The 22,578-nt window shown below is 33.5% G+C and overlaps 1 pseudogene; it reads right to left on the bottom strand.

Annotated features, from left to right (window-relative positions):
- Positions 1-1,152: 1,152 nt before the first annotated feature.
- LOC127734289 (sacsin-like) overlaps positions 1,153-22,578 on the bottom strand; it is a 49,862-nt pseudogene continuing 28,436 nt past the window's right edge.

The raw sequence follows: 22,578 nt of genomic DNA, 5'->3' as shown, positions 1-22,578 counted from the left end.
TTCAAAACTTATTTAAACTTATCCTTCTGAAGTACGATTAATTATTATTTGGCTGTCCAGTGGCAATTATTTCATGCAGGTTTAATGCGAGACAAATTAAACAATGCATCAAATAAGTTGGAATGTTACTTGATGGTATGTTGATTCCTGAGGAGTTGTTGCTGAGCGTGAAACTCTCTCATATGTTAGTAACTAATTAGTCGCTGATATCAGAGTTATACTTTTTTGGAAAGGGAATCATTTAATTGTGAATGGACATACATTTCAGTTCCTTTCAACGGCTGTAATTTTATCCCCCTAGAAGTCTCCTGGCTGAAAATAATATCGGTTTGTTTATCAGAAAAAATGTCTCGTATGATGTCATATTGCCCTTATTTTTATATTAGACGAAAACTATGAAAATGAGATGAAATGACACGCTTCCAATGCATTTGAACTAAAAAATACTTGACAACATTGCTGAACTTTGTTATATTAGACATCAACCACTCTAGAATAAAGATCCCCGATTTTTGTCTCGCGTCGACGAAGTCGAAAAAGCGAGACAGGCGTGCTGTTTCCGGTGTCGGCGGCGTCGTTTGTGATTAGGTCAGTTATATATAGTGTACACTTGTGGTAGGGCAATGCTTATAAAACTGCATATCAAATATAAGTCGTTCCCTTGAAAACAAACATAAACACAAACTTTAACTTGTAAACTATGTAAAAGTCTGAAAGTCAATTAACCATGATGAGGGGGTTTATGGAAACGGGACTTGCAAATGCCAATTCATCTTCATACCAAATATCATTGACTTAACATCAGTGGTTCCCTCAAACTGACCAAATCCCAAACGTATACATGTGAACTAAGCAAAAGTTTCAAAGTCAATATTCCATGACTGAGGGGGCGGTGCCAAATAATCTCCATGGAAATGAGATCTACCAATTCCAATACAACTGCATACCAAATATCACTAGTGTACACTATATATAACTGACCTAATCACTAATTTCTCATTTAACTGGATGTTATTTGAATCTGCACCTTCAGTTATGGTTCATTGACTTTGAATGATTTGCATAGATTACATATTTAAATATTTCCATTTTTAATTTCTACATTTGCATTTCAAAATGTATACTATCAAAATTACAAAACGCGACACACAATATCTCTGTATCAACAGTTTATTAATAAAATTGCTGTGATTACAATATTGCATCATTCGTGTTTGGTATACTTCGATTTGTGGAACAAACGTCATTAGATTCATGAAATATCAGACATTGGCTATTTTATTTACATGTCGCAAACAATTTTAATAATTAATTCTTACCATGCAAAAACGAAAAATAGCTTATACTTGTGTTTTTCTTTTGATAACAAGAAAAAAAACCAAAATTACTGACTTTAAACGATTTGTTTAATTTCATACTACAGATGAAGTTCCGTATAAACAACATAATTAAACAAAGCAAATACAATATTATGACTTTTGCATGAAACTGATTAACAAAACTAAACCAAAAACAATTTGCCTCAATATTTCTCTGTGCAAATTTACATAATAAACAGATTAAAAACATATGAATTGGCATAAAGAAATATTATTTCTACTTTTTAATACTGCAATCAACATTGTAGGGCTTTCCCTTTCAGCAATGAGCTAATATAATTATGAAAAGGCATTCACGGTATACGAATGGGGGAGCCTGCCAAAATTTCCAATATGTTAAAACAAGCTATTTTGAAAAAATAAATTATTTTGCATAATCATATAGCCATTAGTTGAGATTTGAAAGAAAACTGAAATACATACTATCATCAATGTTTGTATTATATACTGAATGTCTAATTTTCCGATTAAAGATGTTCAGAAACAATAAAACTAATTATTATGTCACAACAACAAAAAATTGATTAAAAAATCCATATACACATGGACAGCAAGTCTGCAACAAATATTTGTCATAATTATCATCTATATGAAATCATATTAAACAGCATATTAATCAAAGTGCAAGCAGACCAGAAAGAAAAAATACATACAAAGTCGGCAATAGAATTACTGTTATTCCTCAACTGTGTAAAAATCACGTACATCAATAAAATATTGTACTTTTGTCATTGTCAAACATCATTAAGTTTAAATTAAGCACTGTAGCTTTACAATAAAAAAAAAACATTAAACAGTTCAATATCATTAAGTTTAATTAAGCACTGATCCCCCCTCCCCCCAAAAAAATAAATAAATGTATATACAATGTACATATTTGTACTTTTCAAAAATGTCATGGTGTCTGACAAAAAATACAATCAACATCTGTAGTGACGTTGGATGGTCTTTTATGGTTATAATACTTCTCATCTCATTTCCAAATCTACAAGAAAGACATTATAAGAGTAATAGATTTAATGTAGAATATAAGCAATACAGATGTTTTCAATGACTATGTGTTTTAAAGGTTTATAATGACCTAAATCCTCTCCAATTCGAAAAATAAACAAGCGAGACCAAAGAAAGCAGTGGAAATAAAATTTTAATGATAACCGTAGCTCTTTCAGCAATGAGCTAATATAATTATGAAAAGGCATTCACGGTATACGAATGGGGGAGCCTGCCAAAATTTCCAATATGTTAAAACAAGCTATTTTGAAAAAATAAATTATTTTGCATAATCATATAGCCATTAGTTGAGATTTGAAAGAAAACTGAAATACATACTATCATCAATGTTTGTATTATATACTGAATGTCTAATTTTCCGATTAAAGATGTTCAGAAACAATAAAACTAATTATTATGTCACAACAACAAAAAATTGATTAAAAAATCCATATACACATGGACAGCAAGTCTGCAACAAATATTTGTCATAATTATCATCTATATGAAATCATATTAAACAGCATATTAATCAAAGTGCAAGCAGACCAGAAAGAAAAAATACATACAAAGTCGGCAATAGAATTACTGTTATTCCTCAACTGTGTAAAAATCACGTACATCAATAAAATATTGTACTTTTGTCATTGTCAAACATCATTAAGTTTAAATTAAGCACTGTAGCTTTACAATAAAAAAAACATTAAACAGTTCAATATCATTAAGTTTAATTTAGCACTGATCCCCCCTCCCCCCAAAAAAATAAATAAATGTATATACAATGTACATATTTGTACTTTTCAAAAATGTCATGGTGTCTGACAAAAAATACAATCAACATCTGTAGTGACGTTGGATGGTCTTTTATGGTTATAATACTTCTCATCTCATTTCCAAATCTACAAGAAAGACATTATAAGAGTAATAGATTTAATGTAGAATATAAGCAATACAGATGTTTTCAATGACTATGTGTTTTAAAGGTTATAATGACCTAAATCCTCTCCAATTCGAAAAATAAACAAGCGAGACCAAGGAAAGCAGTGGAAATAAAATTTTAATGATAACCGTAACGCAATTCTCGAAGACAACAAAATCTTCATGTTAGTTTTATATAAGAACTGAATGCTCCTTTTTGTTATTCTATTGTAATTGGAATAAAACCGGGATACTAAACTAGCATGTGAAATTTATGCTTACTAGTGCGTATTTTAAACATGAACTGCTTATCATTCCGAGCACCTGAGTCCATATTGCTATTCAACGTGATGACATACATTTTGTATATAATAGATTGGTATATATATACAGTCTAGGTGGTCGAGTGGTCTTGAGCGCTGGACACAGTGCAGGCCGTATCGTCACGATCCCAATAGTATGAGTTTGAATCCCGGCAAGGGAAGAACAAAAATTTGCTTCCGTAAATTTGCAGATTTAACATTGTTGTGCTGATATTTAGAGTAATTATGAATATAATATGTGTTTTCAGCCGTGTATCACACTCACTGATGACCCAATGGATGGATCTGTCGTAGAGTTGTCACTTTTTTAGACGTACTTATATAATTATTTCTGTGACTGCATCTTACGATATCCTTTACGACAGATAATTTAGCTAATCTGCAATAAATTCCATCTTCATGCCTACATGTAATATATCATGTACTGTGTTACAACTCTAGATTATACTGACAAGGAAAGGTAACACTAGGCCACCGAAAGCTGAGTTTTTATTCAGTCCAGGTGGTCGAGTGGTCTAGAGCGCTGGACACAGTGCAGGCGGTATTATCACGGTATCCAAATAGTATGAGTTCGAATCCCGGCGAGGGAAGAACAAAAATTTTTAACATTGTTGTGCTGATATTTAGAGTAATTATGAATATATATATCTACATGTTTGTAATACCATTCAACGGGAATGTAGTTTTAAAGTGTTTAAAAATAGAAGTACATGTGTATGAATTTCATAATGAAGAAAGCAAATTTGATTTGAAGAAAGAAATGTGAAAATAAAAAAAATACTGTTCAGAAAGGTAAACTGCATATAATGACAATCATTTCAACATTTGTAGTAAATGAGTTGTCTTGACAATGATATGAATTAGGAAAACGACACATAATCAGCAAAAGGTTTCACTCCAGTGTGTAGATCTTTAATTATATCAATCTAAAGAACAAATAGCTATTTTGTGTGTATCTCACGCGGACAAAAATATTTCTTAGATTAGAACGCGAAAAAGAAACTTATGGATCATTTTACAACGATTACGTCCCTTACACCACTATGTCATTACATGTAATTATATCATGGATATCCTGCATTTTTTTACCTAAATTGCTAAAGGATTTCACTCAGAATTTTTTATATATTAAAATATATCTTTTTGCAATAACCATAAGATCTTGATGTAAATTACATACACCAAATCGGGTTAACGCTCTAATGGATGTATCTTATACGTGTTAATTATATATTATTAAATTTATTCTTAAAGGGGCATTAGCTACGAGATATAAAAAAAAAAAATCTTTTTTTTTGTTCAATCATTAATAAAAGTGAAATAGTGAAATAATAATTCGCTTTTAGCAGCCAGTTTGGTTCAGTTTTGTCAAAATAAGCTAAGAAAAATTGGTGATGAATTATTCACTTGCAAGCGAATAATTCGACTCATTGAATCCGTATTCATGTGACCTTCAATTTAACCCTTTCGCTAGAGATGGGTTACGCATAAACTAGGCGTGTTCAACTATTAAAAGGAAAAGAATGTCAACATTAAAAGTGAAAAAAGGGTAAATCATTTGGTTGACTGATTCGGTCCATAAAACTCATTCTTACACATGTAAAACGATGATAAACATATTTTTTTAACCTATAATATGAAATCAAACAGACCTGCATAAATCCAATTCCACGTGTTCGCTATCTATTTATATCTATATTTATATCGGATTATATGACCGTCGGCAGTCTTCGGAGGTCACTTCGATGGTTTATTAGATGGCGTCTAGACTAAACTGCACACGAAATGCTGATACATATTATCGAGTCCATGCATCATACATCGTTTATTTTAGACCTTTTATAATTTTGGATATACGTTTTAGTTTGTCATAAATCAAATATGAGAAATTTAGTCAAATTGGTGAACATGAATTTGACAGCTAATGCCCCTTTAACAGACGATTAACTTAAAAAGGACTAGTCAAGATCTTACCCGTTTTATAACCGAGCTGTACAAAATTCCAAGATTTCTTCAGTAATATCCACCGAACTCTTCGCAGTTTGTTCATTAAAGGCATCTGCTGGTACTTTAGGAATATCCATGCGATCAGGGTACATAGTTCTCTCACGTGGACCTATAACGTCTACCAGAGATTTCACCATTGCTTGTAAGCTTTGGCTCAAGCTAGCAGATAGTTGCAGCAAATCATTTGTGCTTGGCACATCGTTGCAGTCTTTGTGGAAATGAAGAGCTTTTAAAACTTTTTCGACCGACTAAAAAATTACAAAATAATACACAAGAAACATTTATTCTAGAAAGTTGATATCTGAATTTGCTATTTCAAACAATATTGAATATTAAATATAAAATAAAAGTGTAGATTTCAAACAAAATATACAACATATCAAAAGAAGAGTTGATATGCCTATGGACTTACGGTTATTAATACCCACCACAATGTTTGTATTCCAGTGAATTTAAAATATGTATTATCTTCTACAACAAATAGTTAAATATTAATATCTTCTGCAAATATCTTGTATCGGTGAGTTTTCTCGTAGGTTTTTCGACGATTTTTGAAGAAAATGTCAAGTTGAATTTTGAAAATTATAAAAGCCATTCCGAAATGCAGCATATTTTAATGTATTATAGATTCTTTTGCAATATAAGTGTTTACACGTAAGCAATTGTCCTTTCTCTCTATGTTAATAAAAATTCTTTCATAGGGAGTTAAAATGTTTAAAGTCATACGAAATAGTTTTTTAATTGATGAGGTCAATTTTTTTTCTTTCAAGTAATTGCAATTAATCAGCTTGATGTTAAGGCGAAGTATACGTTAATGTGAAAGTAACTATAACTCGTTGATATAAACGTACGGTGACCTATAGTTGTTAACCTCTACGTCATCGACAATCATACCACGTCTTATTTTTATATTAAATATCGAAAACATAATAACTGTAGTATTAAGATATACAATTGCCTGAAGAAAAAAAATGTTTACCTGATAACACATGATGCAAATCCAATTGAAATGAGGCCCTGTTTCTGCATTCGGAAGAAATTGTTTAGCAGCAGTAAAGTCTAGTTTTGCTTGTCTCATCCACTGTCTGGCCTCAGCTACTGAAGGAACTTCCTGTTTATGCTGTCGTCTGCCACTTCTTTTTCCACATCCTGGTGATGATTGGCTCCTTTGTTCACTGTAGTTTTTATCTTCACTAGTATCACGCTCCCATGTCCTGAAATGTTCCCAAAATGTAGAATTTCTGGGGGGTTGGTTAAAGTTGGAATTAACGTTGGCATCAATATCTTCTCCATTTTCCATTTGTAAAACTAAATTTTTTATAAATTTGAAAACTTCTGTTGCGATTTTTTCGTTACCATGGTTTTTGTCTGGATGCCATTTCTTGAATAATCGTTTTATTATCTTTTTTCTTTCATCTTCCGGAAGAGTCCAAGCTGCTTTGATCTTTTGTTTGACGTCTTTTAATATATCGTCCAATGGTCTTTCATCTTTTTGCGTGTCTGAAATATCAAGGAACACGACAAGCTCATTAGATTTCTCTGGATTACTACAGTTGAATTTAAAACAATCGTAAGCCCGCTTCTTTTCAATACGCTGGTTTCCAACATCAACCAAATAATACCGGAGAGTATTTCCAATAATCGGTATGGTTTCCCCACTTTCAACTTTCTCAACAACAATGGCATAAATATAAACAGCTGGAATAAATTGATCTCCATCCATTTTCTCTTCGCTCAACAACAAAGCTACGTAATCCCCAACATCAAAGTCAGAAAAACTGTTGTCAAGGAAGCAATGCCATTCTTCATGAACAGTGATCCCCGCTGGTGGAAAAACTGACTTCCTACTTTTCTTTGATATGGAATACTGTTCGACCCGTGCTCTATCTAAGGCTTTTGATATGCTGTTTGGATTTTCTATAAAATTTAATACAGTCATCAGGAAACCTTTGGTGTCACAATACAAGTAATTTGTACATTTTGACAGTGCTTCGCTTATTTTAAGGAAACTTTCACTAAGCCATTCCTGTATTCTGTATTCATTGAAAGCACAAAATAAAGTGTGTTGCGACGTTTCGTCTTGTGTTTTACAGTAAGCTGTTATTTGGTCTTGTCCAACTGTTTTACCTTTATAAGTCAACCTTTGTTTTATCGATTCTACCTGTATTATGCTTATGTTTTCTATTCCGCTGATCATGGCTTTGATATCATGTTCTTTAATTTTTGAAAACGATAAATCTTTTCTGCAGTGTACAGATATCCGCACAATAGCCTCTTGAAACTGAACAGAAGCTAAAAATTCTCTTAATATTTGCCCTCTACGGTCATTAATTTTAGTAAATGATTCCTCGTCTATCTCTGAAGTAATCATATCTGAAAGTATGCATGGTTGCATTTTCCTTGGAAGTTGCTTGAACGATGAAACGATGTTTCCGTGAGCTGAAATGTCAAGTCTGTCAAATCCCATCATGTATGGTTTACCTATGTCATTACCTATCTTCTCTTCGAAATCTTCATTGTCCGAAAAGACTAAATCTGATGCATTCATTAACAATTGTTCTCTTGTCAATAGATATAATGCTTCCATTTTTTCAAGTGCATCTAATACGTGGTTGTCAGCTTCTGCTCTAAAGGACAGAATTTCTTCTACTGAACGTTGAACGATTTTAAGCAGGTTAGGATTAAGTTTCTTATTCCCAATATCCTGTTTAAGGTCAGTCAATACTCGAACATAAGTAGAGAGGTCTGTATTCAAGGTCATACCAAGAATCTGAAAGAGTTTAAAGTATTTCCCGTATTCCTCGGGTGTTTCCAATAGATAAGGTACAATTTCATGTTCTTTCTTTTTATCCAAATTTTTTACTGTTCTCACGCATGTAACAAACAACTTGCGTTCAGAAATAAAGACGAGTGGTGTATGATTAAGACTCTTCTTGAAGTGATCAAGATCTTTATTATGGTTTTCGTTTAGCCAGTCATATACCTTTAGCATCATTTCTTTTACCAAGACAATGCTAGCATCCTGGATTATGTTCTTGTCTGAGAAACCTTTCAGTGCATGGCATATATTTTGCACATGACTGATGACACTGCGGAATGGTGGTTCATTTAATATACCAAGCTGTGAGACTACACTTTGTTGTTTTTTTGATTCCATGCTGTAGTAAGGTTTTGCCTTATCAGGAATAATGTTGCAAGTTGTCCAACATAGATCAGCTTTATGTCTAGATACAGATTCACGATAACACACCGTAATGCCGTTCTTCTGCGGAAAAATCTTATTTTTCCAGTCTGATATTTTATATGGAACAATAAATTTGATGCAGCTTATTTCATTCAGGATACCTTCATTTTCAATCTTATGTCGTGAAAGTATATGCTTTGTCACCATTTCAGATTTTTTTGAAATTTCTTCTGTAACACCTTTTCGCCTAACTTCTTCTTCAATGCTCCTAGCAAACTGTAAAACCATTTCCGGTGTGACCTTTGTTTGAATTCCAGCAATAACTAGAAACTGCCACCAAATTATTTCACTAAAAGGCCCGCCTGGAAAATCATTCGGATCACACATAAGTTTCAGTAATTCATTACACGGATCTTTGAAGTGAGATGCCGTAAACAATATGCCATCATTTCCTTCAACAAATGAAACTGTTTTTAGAACAGCAATAAGATCTTTTTGTTGCGTACAGAAGATTGACGATTTCGCTAAAAGTTGATCTCGAATGAAGACTAAATGCGCTTGATGATTTTTTTTGGGCAAACAGTCAAACTTACGCAATAAATGATTCGTGTACACGTCAATAGCTTCTAATTTCTCTGCTGTAAAACCAATTTTGGCATAAAGTTTTTTCAAATGATGCGTTGCTTTCAGCAAAATTGTATCAGACGCATTCGCCCACTCTTCAACACCATCTAGTACTATCTTATTAGACACATAGTCATCAAGCACTAAAACACTAGCATTAGAATCTAAGCTGATGCTATGGCCACTGACAGTAACATGAAGAGGTATTTGTCTTATTTTGTTCAGTAACGCCTCAACGTTAACGTTTTCTGATATTCTGTCAATGTGGTCCGAAAAGTATTCCAGAATATCTGTACAAACTTCCTGTGTTATATTTCTGTTTCTAATTTCTTCCTTGTATTCATACAAAAAGTCTATGAGAGCACATGGGTCCTTGTCAGAAACTAACATCGCTGTAAATATAAATCTCTGGTTGACTGTAAATGACGGATCAAGACATGGTAATGCGAGTCGTTTTAAAGCTTTCTCTATCGATCCATTAAATGTTGACAAGTCCACAGTATATCTTAATTTTGAAACAGGAAAAAGAACATGTTCTATGGTACCTTCTACAAAAGGTTGTCCTGACTGCGTACATGGAATAAGACACCATGGCATTAAAGGATTCATCATTTCTAGAACAGAATCCAAATTCCTGGTATCAAGTGAAACGGATTTGTCGACTGTGTGGTTAATGAAATCCCAAACTCGACTAAGCCATGCCATATTCACAATGGAATCAATGTGTGTGCTCCATACCACAGGTCTGTTATGCGTCCTATACATCTCAGATGCCATTGTAGCAGGTAGAAATTCAGCAAACGCATTTAAATCAAATTCCTTCAATGCGTCATGTGTTATGGTGAAGAGGTCAGTGAGATCATGGTGTAAAAACAAACTAGCACTTTCTGTAAGCATTGTACTATAGTTTGTACAAAATACGGGACTATCTCGTTTAAATGTTCTTAGGATCCCGTCTTCGGTAAGGCAAAATGGCAAACCATGCAGTTGTTTTCCAAACAAATTGCTTTGTTTACAGTATGATATGCAAAGGACTAAATGAGAAATTTTTTTGAATTTTGTTTCTTCAATGCTACAATCCACTCCACCTAACTTACATGTGTCTATTCCCGACGCGTTGAATGATTTCAGGAAACACATGAGAAACTCCGGATTCATTTCACAAGCTTCTATTTTGGCCTCTTTTATACTTCGAAGTATTTGTTTCGGTGCATCAAGAAGCTTTATGCCAAGTTCCTTAAATATATGAACTAAGGTAGGCAGTCGATCTTCCCTTGTTTTATGGGCTTCGTCCTTCAAACTCTCTATTTTTTCTGATATCCCGCTACTGACGGCGCCGATAGTTGAAACAGTTGAAGAGAGAATCTGTTGTTTTTTCATGGTGTTAAACACAGATTGAAATGTGATCTTGCTGCTATAAAGGGGGTAGAAATTTACATGTGCCTCAGAATTACTGACCATTTTTGCAGACGCAAAAATTGGAACTTCATTACTGTTGATCCAGCGGTAAATGCTGCATGTAAGAAATTTAAAGTAATCATTTTTAGCCTTTTCAAAATCTGGAAAATATCCATGAAATATTGACAGTTTTCTACGCAACTGAAACTCATTTACTTGACTGTCAGTCTGAAGGCCCAATAACTCCTTTATTTCGAGCAACCCAGTTGTATAGGATGGAGCAATGATGTTCTCCAAAAGATGTTTATTCCATACAACATGATATCCTTCTTGATCATCAGTGTAAAGACTGCGCCTGGCCTCATGATCAAGGGCAAAATGTCCGTTTAGATGAATAGGCAGGCCCGATTCAAGAGGCAGTGGTAAAGAACAAAAAACACGTCCATGTTCCATTACACATTCCTGGTCTTTTTCAAGTATAGGTAATGCCACACCCCCTCTAGGTAACAATCCTATATCTCCTTTTTGATAAGCTTTCTTGATAGCGTCTGGACATGTTCCTGTTTTAGAGAATCCTACTCGACGGATAATTAACCATTTCATCATTTTTCTGCAACTATCATTAATTTGTACTTGATATCTTATTTCAGTAGACGATAGGCAGTCTGGGTTTTTAGTTTCATACATCATTTTTGAGGCCAGTTCTATCGCACTGTTAAATTCAGTTCGCTTGGATTCGTCGACAGATGACATGTTCAACATAACTGAATAGATTTCTTCAAGTTTTCCTCCCACAATTTCAGACAATTTAATGGATTTAACATTGTTTACAAACAAAAGCATTTCGCTCATTTCCTTTTTAAAATCTTCCAGAAGTCTTCGAACGGCTTCCGCAGTGACTATGCTATTGGATATTTGTGACTTTTTTGTAAATTTTTCTGTTCTCAGTGGAAGTCTAAAGATTGTGCCTTGATTGGCCATCAACAGGTTATCGTGATAACAGCTGAAAACATTTGGATGGTCTTCTTTTAACGTTTTGGTGTTAACGTATTTTCTCCCGGGATTTCTACCGGAGGCTTTTGGAACATAATGGCAATGAGGGTCAAATACACAAAGGACTTCTCCAGTCTCGACATTTTTTCCTCTTGATAAAAACGATGGTACATCAGTAAGGTGGTATACTGCATTAAAGCCGACACCATATTGTCCAGTTTTCGTAGGATCGCCACCCTTGCTTCCTATACCAAGGTTCTGGATTCCTTTAATGTCCGCTTCTTTAAAATAGCTGTCATTAAACACAAGAAGTGCAGGCCCTTGTAAAGGTTCCCACATATCATCAAATAAATTATCTGTTGGATGACTACTGAAATCAACTGCAATGTGAACTTCAGATGCTTTAGCATCGTCAGCGTTCTGTAACAATTCTTTCAGTATGCAAACATCGAAAGGATACCCTTCGAGAATTCTTTTTATCCTTGTTAAGAGTTCTTCATGTTGTCCAAAGTCCTGTGAATATAGGTCTTTTGAGCACTCTTCTACTTTATGTTTTCGTTTAGTGTTAATTCCGAGAGCTTTTGCTATCTCATGAGATATACTGTCATGAGTAAAGTGCATAGTTTCCGTGGAATTTACTGTACTTTCATCAAGACATACATTCTGAATAGGGTGTAAAATTCCCTTGGTGTCTGGAATAAACAAGTCCTGTACACTTGCTGCTTTCCAATTTTCTAACTTCATAGAACTGACCAACACTTTCAGTAAACGGACATAAAGTTTGACCTCATCTTCATTCATTTCTTTTGAACCGTATTTAGTTTTGTACATCTCAAGTTTAGACAGAACTCGTTCCGCTGAACATCTGTCATCGATTTGCAGCAGTGTTAAAAGACCTTTCATTGGTTTCAGGTTAGATGAAACATTTAAACCATAGAAATCAGGACTGCAGTCTTCTGGAATATGAACAACCACTTGGCAAGGTTTGACAAATGTTCCATTAAGTAAAAGTATACTTTCGTTCCGAAAACGATCTGCAGTTTGTATTAAACTCTGTTGTGCTTTTTCGTCGGAATGCATTTGCTTGCTGAATGTTTCATTTAGAAATTTATAGATTGCAAAAACAGTGGAAGCAATCATTTGGGATTCTGCTGAACTTTTCTCATTTTTGAAAAAATCAGTGCTGATTACGAGTAAGTTTTCAAGAGCCAAAGAAGGTGAAATTTCATTCATTACCCCTAGTTTTCCAAAAAACTGAGAATAAATATCCAAAGGTAGGCACATTCTGTCCAACACAGGGCGAATGGAACAAACAAGTTCTAATGCCGTATTGGAATAAAGTTTTTGTGGACATTCAAAATGAACTGAAATACTTTGTTTGTGATTTTCATTACTACACTTGTATTGAATTCCGCTGCTTTCGATACTTTTCGTGATACTTTTCCCTCCCCATGACCATACCCAATCTTTTGATTTGCTTTTCACTGGTAAAAACTGTATGGACTTCAGCTCTGAAAACAATAGCTGATTTGGTTCGATGCTTGTTAACTCTCTGTTAAGGTATTTCACAAACTGTACACACCGATCTAATGCACAATGTGCACAGGTTTCAGCAAGGGGAAGTATTGATTTTGCTCTATCAATAAGAAGATTTTCAGAAAGTTTGCTTGTTGTCATTCCAAGTCTTGCCAATGTCGTCAGTCGGGTTGGTTTACTGTAAGTATTGATGTTCAAAATAACAAATCGTTCATCTTCTTCTTTAAACAGATCGTTCAACATTCCCTTCCTGTCTACCAGTTCTGATGGATGTCTTAAAACTCTGTTCGGAGCTGTTGGAATACATTTATGTTCTTTAAGTAAGTTGCACATTTTATCTGATGCATTGTCTATTGCGTATAACATGAGCATATCCATTATATCCTTAGTCCAGACGTCATCAGTCAAATGTGGGAACACCAACTTGGAAAAGAACGCAATGTTATTCAAAGTCCTCTGTTTTACTATATCTACACAGCCAGCATCTCGGAAACTATTTTGTATTTCTCTCGGTAGCTTCATTATTTTCGTATTGTCATCTTCTAAAAATGTAACGCAAATATTAAATGCCTCTTCGCCGAACTTCGTTTCCATTAATGCAGAATCTATAAACTGACAATATGTAATGCTTGTAATCTTGTCATCTCTTCTGAATACTTGTGCATTCCTCTGTTTATCTGAAATTTGTTGGTAAAAGGCACTTTGAAGTTTTCCGAAGTTTCCATCTTTTCCATACTGAACAGGCCATTGTTGAAAGTACGGTTCGTTGTCATCTAGGCCTAAATGAACCCTATTTTCTAAAAACAGTATATAAGCATTACAAACAGCATCACTCATAAGAGCTTCATTCCAGTCACTGTCAAACGAGTCTTTGTCATCAACAGTTTTACAAGAGAGTCGTCTACGGTCTGATGTCACTGCGAAAGAGCCATTTATATGTACTGGAAAACTTGTTTCAACTGGAAGAGGCAAGTAGCAAAAGACATGACTGTTGTGGTAAAATCCAAATGGCAGGTCTTTCAAAGAACAAGTTTTATATATTCCTTCTTCGGATTTTGTAACTGGACAGGCTACACTTCCTAAAGGTAACACCCTTTTCGTTGACGACTTTAAGGCCAGATCCTTACTTCTGCTGGTCCCAGAAGCCCATGTGACGATCCAAGACGTCGTTGAAGAGCAGCTGGTTATTTTAAAGTCCATCAATTTGCTGTTTGCGTCGACAGAAACTTGTATCAATATACTTGAGTCTATCACGGATATATTTTTTGCATTACCTTTCTTCAAATTTTCAAACTGAAGTGTCATATCTTTAAGAACTGAGAATTTATTGCAAGATTGTGCATGATGAATTGGTCTTCCAACTGTACGTACGAAATCTTTACGCACGCTGTACAATTTGACAGCATTTATTGGGTCTTTTTCATTTCTTGGAAGGTGATAAAATTCAACTTCAACAACATTTTGCGAAAACAACAGAAGATTGCCACCAGCCTCAACAAAAATTTTCATTAAACTAATCATTTGTTCATTGTCGTATGGAGTTTTACTGATCTCACTCGAAACGGCTTGCTGTCTTGTCCTGAGTGGTAATCGGAATAAGGTTCCTTCGAATGTAATTTCCTTTTGACTTGTATCAAGATTACACCCAAATACGCCATTAAATGGCTCAAACTGCGAGTGTTTCCTGATCAGAATTTTCCTATTCTTTTGCATATTTATTTTTAATCCAGGTTGTTTCTTGTGCTTTAATGCGTCTGACAGATATTCATAGTGAGGATCAAATATTACCATGTGATCGCCTGTAATAAAACTTGGAACTTCTGTCAGATTGTAGACGGAGCAGAAGCCAAGTCCAAATTTCCCAATTTTTGTTGTATCTATCCCTTTGGTTGCACCGCTCACTTTTGTTATATTAAGCAAATCTTCATTAGTAAATTTGGCATTGTTACAAGCCCACAGTGTTGGTCCTTGACATTCTAACATGTTTTTGTCTAATAATTTTTTCCCGTAATTTTCTTTCTCCCGTTCATCATACATGAAACAGACTTTCGTTGCACCAGCATCGTCAGCGTTTTGAATTATTTCCTTTGGGACTGACAATCCATCTTTGTAAGATTCTAACAAGTTTTTTATTCGTCGTGTTAAAGGTTCACTCTGTCCCCATTCATCCAATCGTTCAGCGTCTTCAAGTAGTGTGTCTGTCACTGAAGGAACACCGAGTTTTTCGGCAGTTTCAGGGGACACGTCATGATGTACGAAAAATTGTTCATCTCCAAAAAGCTCGTCATCGTCTTTGCAATAGTTACACTCATTAGCCGGTTTCAATATTAAGAGTGTCTTATCATCTTGTTTGATTGGAAAAAGAACTCCGTCTACATTTTTGTCATCCTTAATAGAGTTCAAGATATTAATAACAAGCTGAAGGTCAGCTTTTGCCCTTTCCTCTGTTTTGCCACCACCATAGTATTCTGTCTGTATCATTCTTTGAACTCTAATTAATAAGTTTGTATTTTGACGTTCCAGGCATTGTATTGTTTTAAAGAACTGCAACAAATTTGAATCCCGAAATTCATGCGGTAGTGGATATAAATATGGTCGTAAAACGAGATCTGAAGATTTGGTTTGCAAGTAAACCTTTCCTGGTTCCTCAAATCCAGTCCCTGTCCAAACCCATTTCTTGTTTGACAATCGTTGGAAATCCTGACTGTTGTAGTGATTTGCCATAAAGTGGTAGATGTCGCTTATTGCAGGAAGAAGTTCTGGCTTATATTTATCTTCGTATCTCTCAGTAATAATCAGTAATTGGTCTATCACATTTGTTACACCTGGTTCTCTGGTCCAATCAGCACTCGCTATCAGAGACGAAGAACTAGGTGAAACAACTGGCTTCACACTACCAATAAGTTTTGTAAATTTTAGTGTAGATAGATCGCACGGTCGGCAAAAGAAAGAATCTGCTGTGTCGGTATACCATGGCAGTGACTTTGGGAAATCGTCTTTACGTTCACTTGGTCCAATAAAACGCAAATTTGAGAGATGATCTGATAGTTTTCTCCCATTCACATAGCTACCGAGAAGTCCATTAATACTGACTAAAACTTCTAACAGTTTTTCGGAACGGTTTTTTTCTGTACATCTATCTGAGGTATGTAAATACCTTGCACAATTAAGTATGTCTTCTCCAGTAATATCCTTTAATGATTTCAAACCAATTTTCCTTAGCAATTTTAGTTCAACTGGCAAATTCTGTTCGTTTGGAAATCTATCATTATCAAGTAGGATCATTTTCAAAGTTTCATCCTCGGGGTCAAACAAATCTGCAGCTTTTTTCATCTGTCCGCCGTTAGTGAAAACAAACGGAATTTCCCTGGCAATACGAATCATTTGTTCTTTCATATGAAAGTATGAAATGTTGTTTAGAACATGTCCCATCATTGTGTTAATATCAGCACGACTATACTGATCATTTAAGTTCTTCAGAATGTCAATTATCACATCTTCTTTGGTAATGGTTTTAGCGTGCAGTTTTGTGGCAAGATCTCTAAATTTATGATCAGAGCAGTCCAGTGTTTCTTTGAAATACAAGACTGGAAGCTGATCAGTATAAGCAATAATTTTTACTTGACTTGCCGATACATGACGACGTGAATTCTTCTCAGTAAAGAGATTCATTGCTGACAGTAGATTGATTAGCTGATTGTTAGTAATAGAATATCCAGATATGTATGTGACAAATTCTGATCGTTCTTCCGCAGTGATTGTAGTATTAAACTTGTTAACCAAGTGATTAGCATTTCCACCAGCTTGAATTTTGATTAACATTCGGAAAACATCTTCTTTAGTAGGCAAGTACACAAAATTACGAATACTTTTGTGTTCTTCGATGGCTGAGGGTATTTGCTCAAGAACAACAATGTCTAGGTACCTTAAGCAATCACATACACTAGACGGTATATTACATTGTCCTTTTGTCTTCAAAATAAAACCAGCACATACTTTATACATCTCATTTGTCCGTATATCTGGCATCAGATGCAGGTTTCTAAAATAGCTCAAATCATACCGCTGAATATAAGACCAAACTTTTTCTAGCCAATCCATTCCAACTGGAGCTGATGATCGCCATTGAATTTCTCTATTAGAAGTTGAACCAAAGTACTTTGTTATAGTTGTTTGAAGTAAGGTTGCTATCTCATTACCTGGCTGGTTTTGAAGAATAACTACTTGGTAAAGTCCTATAAAATGAAATGAAGGTAGGTGAAAATTGAATAGAGCAAATGACAGAATGAATAATAATAATCTGTTAATACTTAAAAAAACAAATTGAAATAACCTAATTAGAATACATAATTTTACGATGTTGCATTGTATTATTGGCAGAATTCAGCAAAGGAGGGTTTCCGGATTTTTAATGTAAATTGATTCTGCTCATTGCGTATAACATGTAGGTTATTTGTTTTTCGATCATTATTTTGTACATAAATTAGGCTGTTAGTTTTCTCGTTTGAATTGTTTTACATGTGTCATTTCGGGGCCTTTTAAAGCTGACTATGCGGTGTGGGTTTTGCTAATTTTTGAAGGCCGTACGGTAACCTATAGTTGTTAATTTCTGTGTCACTTGGTCTCTTGTGGAGAGTTGTCCCATTGGCAATCATACCACATCTTCTTATTTTTTTTTTGTACAAGCTAGCCATAGCTGTTCAGATCTGCATTAACTAAGCAGACATTATTTGGTTTAATTAAGTATCCATTAATATCTCATAAAAGTCATATATATATTATCAAAACCTATAACGTAGAAATTTAAGCATTTTCTTGGGGCAATTCTTCTGGCATCATTGGAATAATCCTTTAAATTGTCACTGTCAGAGAGAAAATCAGTTTTTTTTTCAAAAAATTTCAAACAAATAATACTGAAGAATGGCTCAATAAGCTCAAACTATAATAAAATGCTCCGCTGGACGCAGCTTGATACGACCGCAGAGGTTGAACCCTGAACAGTTGGGGCAAGTATGGACACTACATTCAAGCTTGATACAGCTCTGGGTTTGGATTGTGATTAAATATTTGACATAGCATAGGTTTCTGACACAGATTGAATGTGGTCGAAAAACTGAAAAATTTGAAATTAGACTTTTACTTATCATGGCCCAATTTCCAAAATCTAAATACACGGTTAGATTCAGCATATCAAAGAATCTCAAGAATTCATTTTTTTTTTAATTCAAACAAAGTTTAATTTTTGACCCTTTTGACATCAATCTGGACCAATTTGATAACGGGGCCCAAAATCCAAAATCTAAACACATTGTTAGATTCAGCATATCAAATCACCACATATATTCAATTTTTAAAGATTTAGACCAACTGAAAACTTGGCCCGAAATCAAAAATCTAAATACATGCTTAGATTCAGTTTAGCAAAGAACCCCTTGAATTTATTTTTTCATCAAAATCAAAATTACTTTAATTTTGTACTATGTGGACCAATTTGAAAACCGGTCTCAAAATAAAAAAAAGAGAATACACAGTTAGATTCAGCATGTCAAAGAACCCAAAGAATTAATTTTTTTTTTTACCAAACAAAGTATAATTTTGGACCCTTTGGGCCTTAACGTGGTCCAATTTGAAAGAAGGCCCCAAAATTAAATCTAAATACATGCTTAGATTCGGCATATCAAAGAACACCAATAATTCAATATTTGATGAAATCAAACAAAGTTTAATTTTGGACCCTTGTACCAATTCAAATACGGAGCTCGAAATCTTAAATATAAATACAATGTTAGATACAGCATATCCAAGAACCACATGAATTAAACCACATTGAAGTTGGTCAAGAAATAAGTTATTTATACAAAGTAATTAGAAAAGAATTGTAAAAAAAAAATAAAGAAAAAAACAAGTCCAAAATATTATTCCTCATTAATACAAAGTCTTTAAAAAATCTATAAAACTTACCTTAATTATTTTTCAAAATATCTAGTAATGAACAGTACATTTCAAACTATATCGATACATAATTTCTTCTCTAAATTTAGATATGATGCTGTATCTATTTTCAACTATGACTCAACTTAAAATTTCTGTTGATTGCGCAATACATCTCTGAATTTAGATTCTGATTAAAAATTTAATAATAGCATAATTTCTGACACAGAATGAATGTGGTATAAGTTCTTAAATAATTTAAAATTGGACATTTACCAATTATGGTCCAATATCCGAATTCTAAATACATGGTTGGTATAGCATATCAAAGAACCCTAAGAATTCAATTTTTTAAGAAATCCAACAAAGTTTTATTTTGGACCTTTTGGACCTCAATGTGAACCAATTTGATAACAGGACCCAAAATCAAAATTCTAAATATACACTTAAATTCAGCATATCAAAGAACCCCATATATTATTTTTTTTGTTAAAATCAAACAAAGTTTAATTTTAGACTCCAATTTCAACCAACTTTAAAACTGTGCCTAAAATCAAAAATCTAATTAGCCGGACGGGTATATAGATATAAGAAGATGTGGTATGAGTTCCAATGAGACAACTCTCCATCCAAGTCAAAATTTATAAAAGTAAACCATTATAGGTCAAAGTACGGTCTTCAACATGCTTAGATTCAGCATATCAAATAACCACAAGAATTCAATTTTTGTTAAAATCAAACTAAGTTTTATTTTGGATACTTTGGACCCTTCAGTTTGAAAAACGGGCCCAAAATCAAAATTTAAAACACTCTGTTAGATTGCAGACATTAAAGAAGTCAAACAAAGTTTAATTTTGGACACCAATTTGGACCAACTTTGAAAACCAAGCACAAAATCAGAAATCTAAAACACTATTGGATTGACCATATCAAATAACATCAACAATTAAATCCTTGATGAAATCAAACAAAGTTCAATTTTGACCCCAATTTGGACCAACTTGAATACTATGGCCAAAATCAAAAATCTAAAAACACGCTTACATTCTGCATATCAAAGAACACCAACCATTCTTTTTTTTTAAATCAAACACAGTTAAATTTTGGACCCTTTGGACCTGAATGTGGACCGACCATGCCCCAAACAAAAAATATAAGTACACGCTTAGATTCAGCATATCAAAGAAGCCCAAGAATTCATTTTTTTTTTTTAAATAAGAAAAGTTGTATTTTGGATCCTTTGGACCTTAATGTGGACCAATTTGAAGACAGGCCTCAAAATTAAAAAAATCTAAATAAACAATTAGATTCAGCATATCAAGGAACACAAATAATCTAATTTTTAAAGAAATCAAACAAAGTTTAATTTTGGACCCTTGTACCAATTCAAATACGGAGCTCGAAATCTTAAATATAAATACAATGTTAGATACAGCATATCCAAGAACCACATGAATTAAACCACATTGAAGTTGGTCAAGAAATAAGTTATTTATACAAAGTAATTAGAAAAGAATTGTAAAAAAAAAATAAAGAAAAAAACAAGTCCAAAATATTATTCCTCATTAATACAAAGTCTTTAAAAAATCTATAAAACTTACCTTAATTATTTTTCAAAATATCTAGTAATGAACAGTACATTTCAAACTATATCGATACATAATTTCTTCTCTAAATTTAGATATGATGCTGTATCTATTTTCAACTATGACTCAACTTAAAATTTCTGTTGATTGCGCAATACATCTCTGAATTTAGATTCTGATTAAAATTTAATAATAGCATAATTTCTGACACAGAATGAATGTGGTATAAGTTCTTAAATAATTTAAAATTGGACATTTACCAATTATGGTCCAATATCCGAATTCTAAATACATGGTTGGTATAGCATATCAAAGAACCCTAAGAATTCAATTTTTTAAGAAATCCAACAAAGTTTTATTTTGGACCTTTTGGACCTCAATGTGAACCAATTTGATAACAGGACCCAAAATCAAAATTCTAAATATACACTTAAATTCAGCATATCAAAGAACCCCATATATTATTTTTTTTGTTAAAATCAAACAAAGTTTAATTTTAGACTCCAATTTCAACCAACTTTAAAACTGTGCCTAAAATCAAAAATCTAATTAGCCGGACGGGTATATAGATATAAGAAGATGTGGTATGAGTTCCAATGAGACAACTCTCCATCCAAGTCAAAATTTATAAAAGTAAACCATTATAGGTCAAAGTACGGTCTTCAACATGCTTAGATTCAGCATATCAAATAACCACAAGAATTCAATTTTTGTTAAAATCAAACTAAGTTTTATTTTGGATACTTTGGACCCTTCAGTTTGAAAAACGGGCCCAAAATCAAAATTTAAAACACTCTGTTAGATTGCAGACATTAAAGAAGTCAAACAAAGTTTAATTTTGGACACCAATTTGGACCAACTTTGAAAACCAAGCACAAAATCAGAAATCTAAAACACTATTGGATTGACCATATCAAATAACATCAACAATTAAATCCTTGATGAAATCAAACAAAGTTCAATTTTGACCCCAATTTGGACCAACTTGAATACTATGGCCAAAATCAAAAATCTAAAAACACGCTTACATTCTGCATATCAAAGAACACCAACCATTCTTTTTTTTTAAATCAAACACAGTTAAATTTTGGACCCTTTGGACCTGAATGTGGACCGACCATGCCCCAAACAAAAAATATAAGTACACGCTTAGATTCAGCATATCAAAGAAGCCCAAGAATTCAATTTTTTTTTTTAAATAAGAAAAGTTGTATTTTGGATCCTTTGGACCTTAATGTGGACCAATTTGAAGACAGGCCTCAAAATTAAAAAAATCTAAATAAACAATTAGATTCAGCATATCAAGGAACACAAATAATCTAATTTTTAAAGAAATCAAACAAAGTTTAATTTTGGACCCTTTGGACCTTAATATGGATCATTTCAAAAACAGACCCTAAAATCCAAATTCTAAATACCCAATTAGATTCAGCATATTAAAGACTCCTAAGAATTCCAGACTTTTGAATTAAATCCCATTGAAATTGCTAAAGAAATAAACAATTTATACAAAGTATTGGTTTTGGCCCCTTTTGACTAAACCAATAGGGTCATAACCCTTAAAATCAATCCCAAACTTTATTTTATGGTATAACACCTTGTGGTACAATAAAATAGCAATACATAGAACTATACTCAAGTTATTGTCCAGAAATCAGAAAATCCTAGTTTCTGGCCCCTTTTCAGCCCCTTATTATAAAACGCTTTGG

Source organism: Mytilus californianus, unplaced genomic scaffold (assembly GCF_021869535.1).
Source record: "Mytilus californianus isolate M0D057914Y unplaced genomic scaffold, xbMytCali1.0.p SCAF_3, whole genome shotgun sequence".
Lineage (NCBI taxonomy): Eukaryota > Metazoa > Mollusca > Bivalvia > Mytilida > Mytilidae > Mytilus > Mytilus californianus.
The sequence above is the reverse complement of the archived record's forward strand: the minus strand, read 5'-3'. Positions and strand labels throughout refer to the sequence as shown.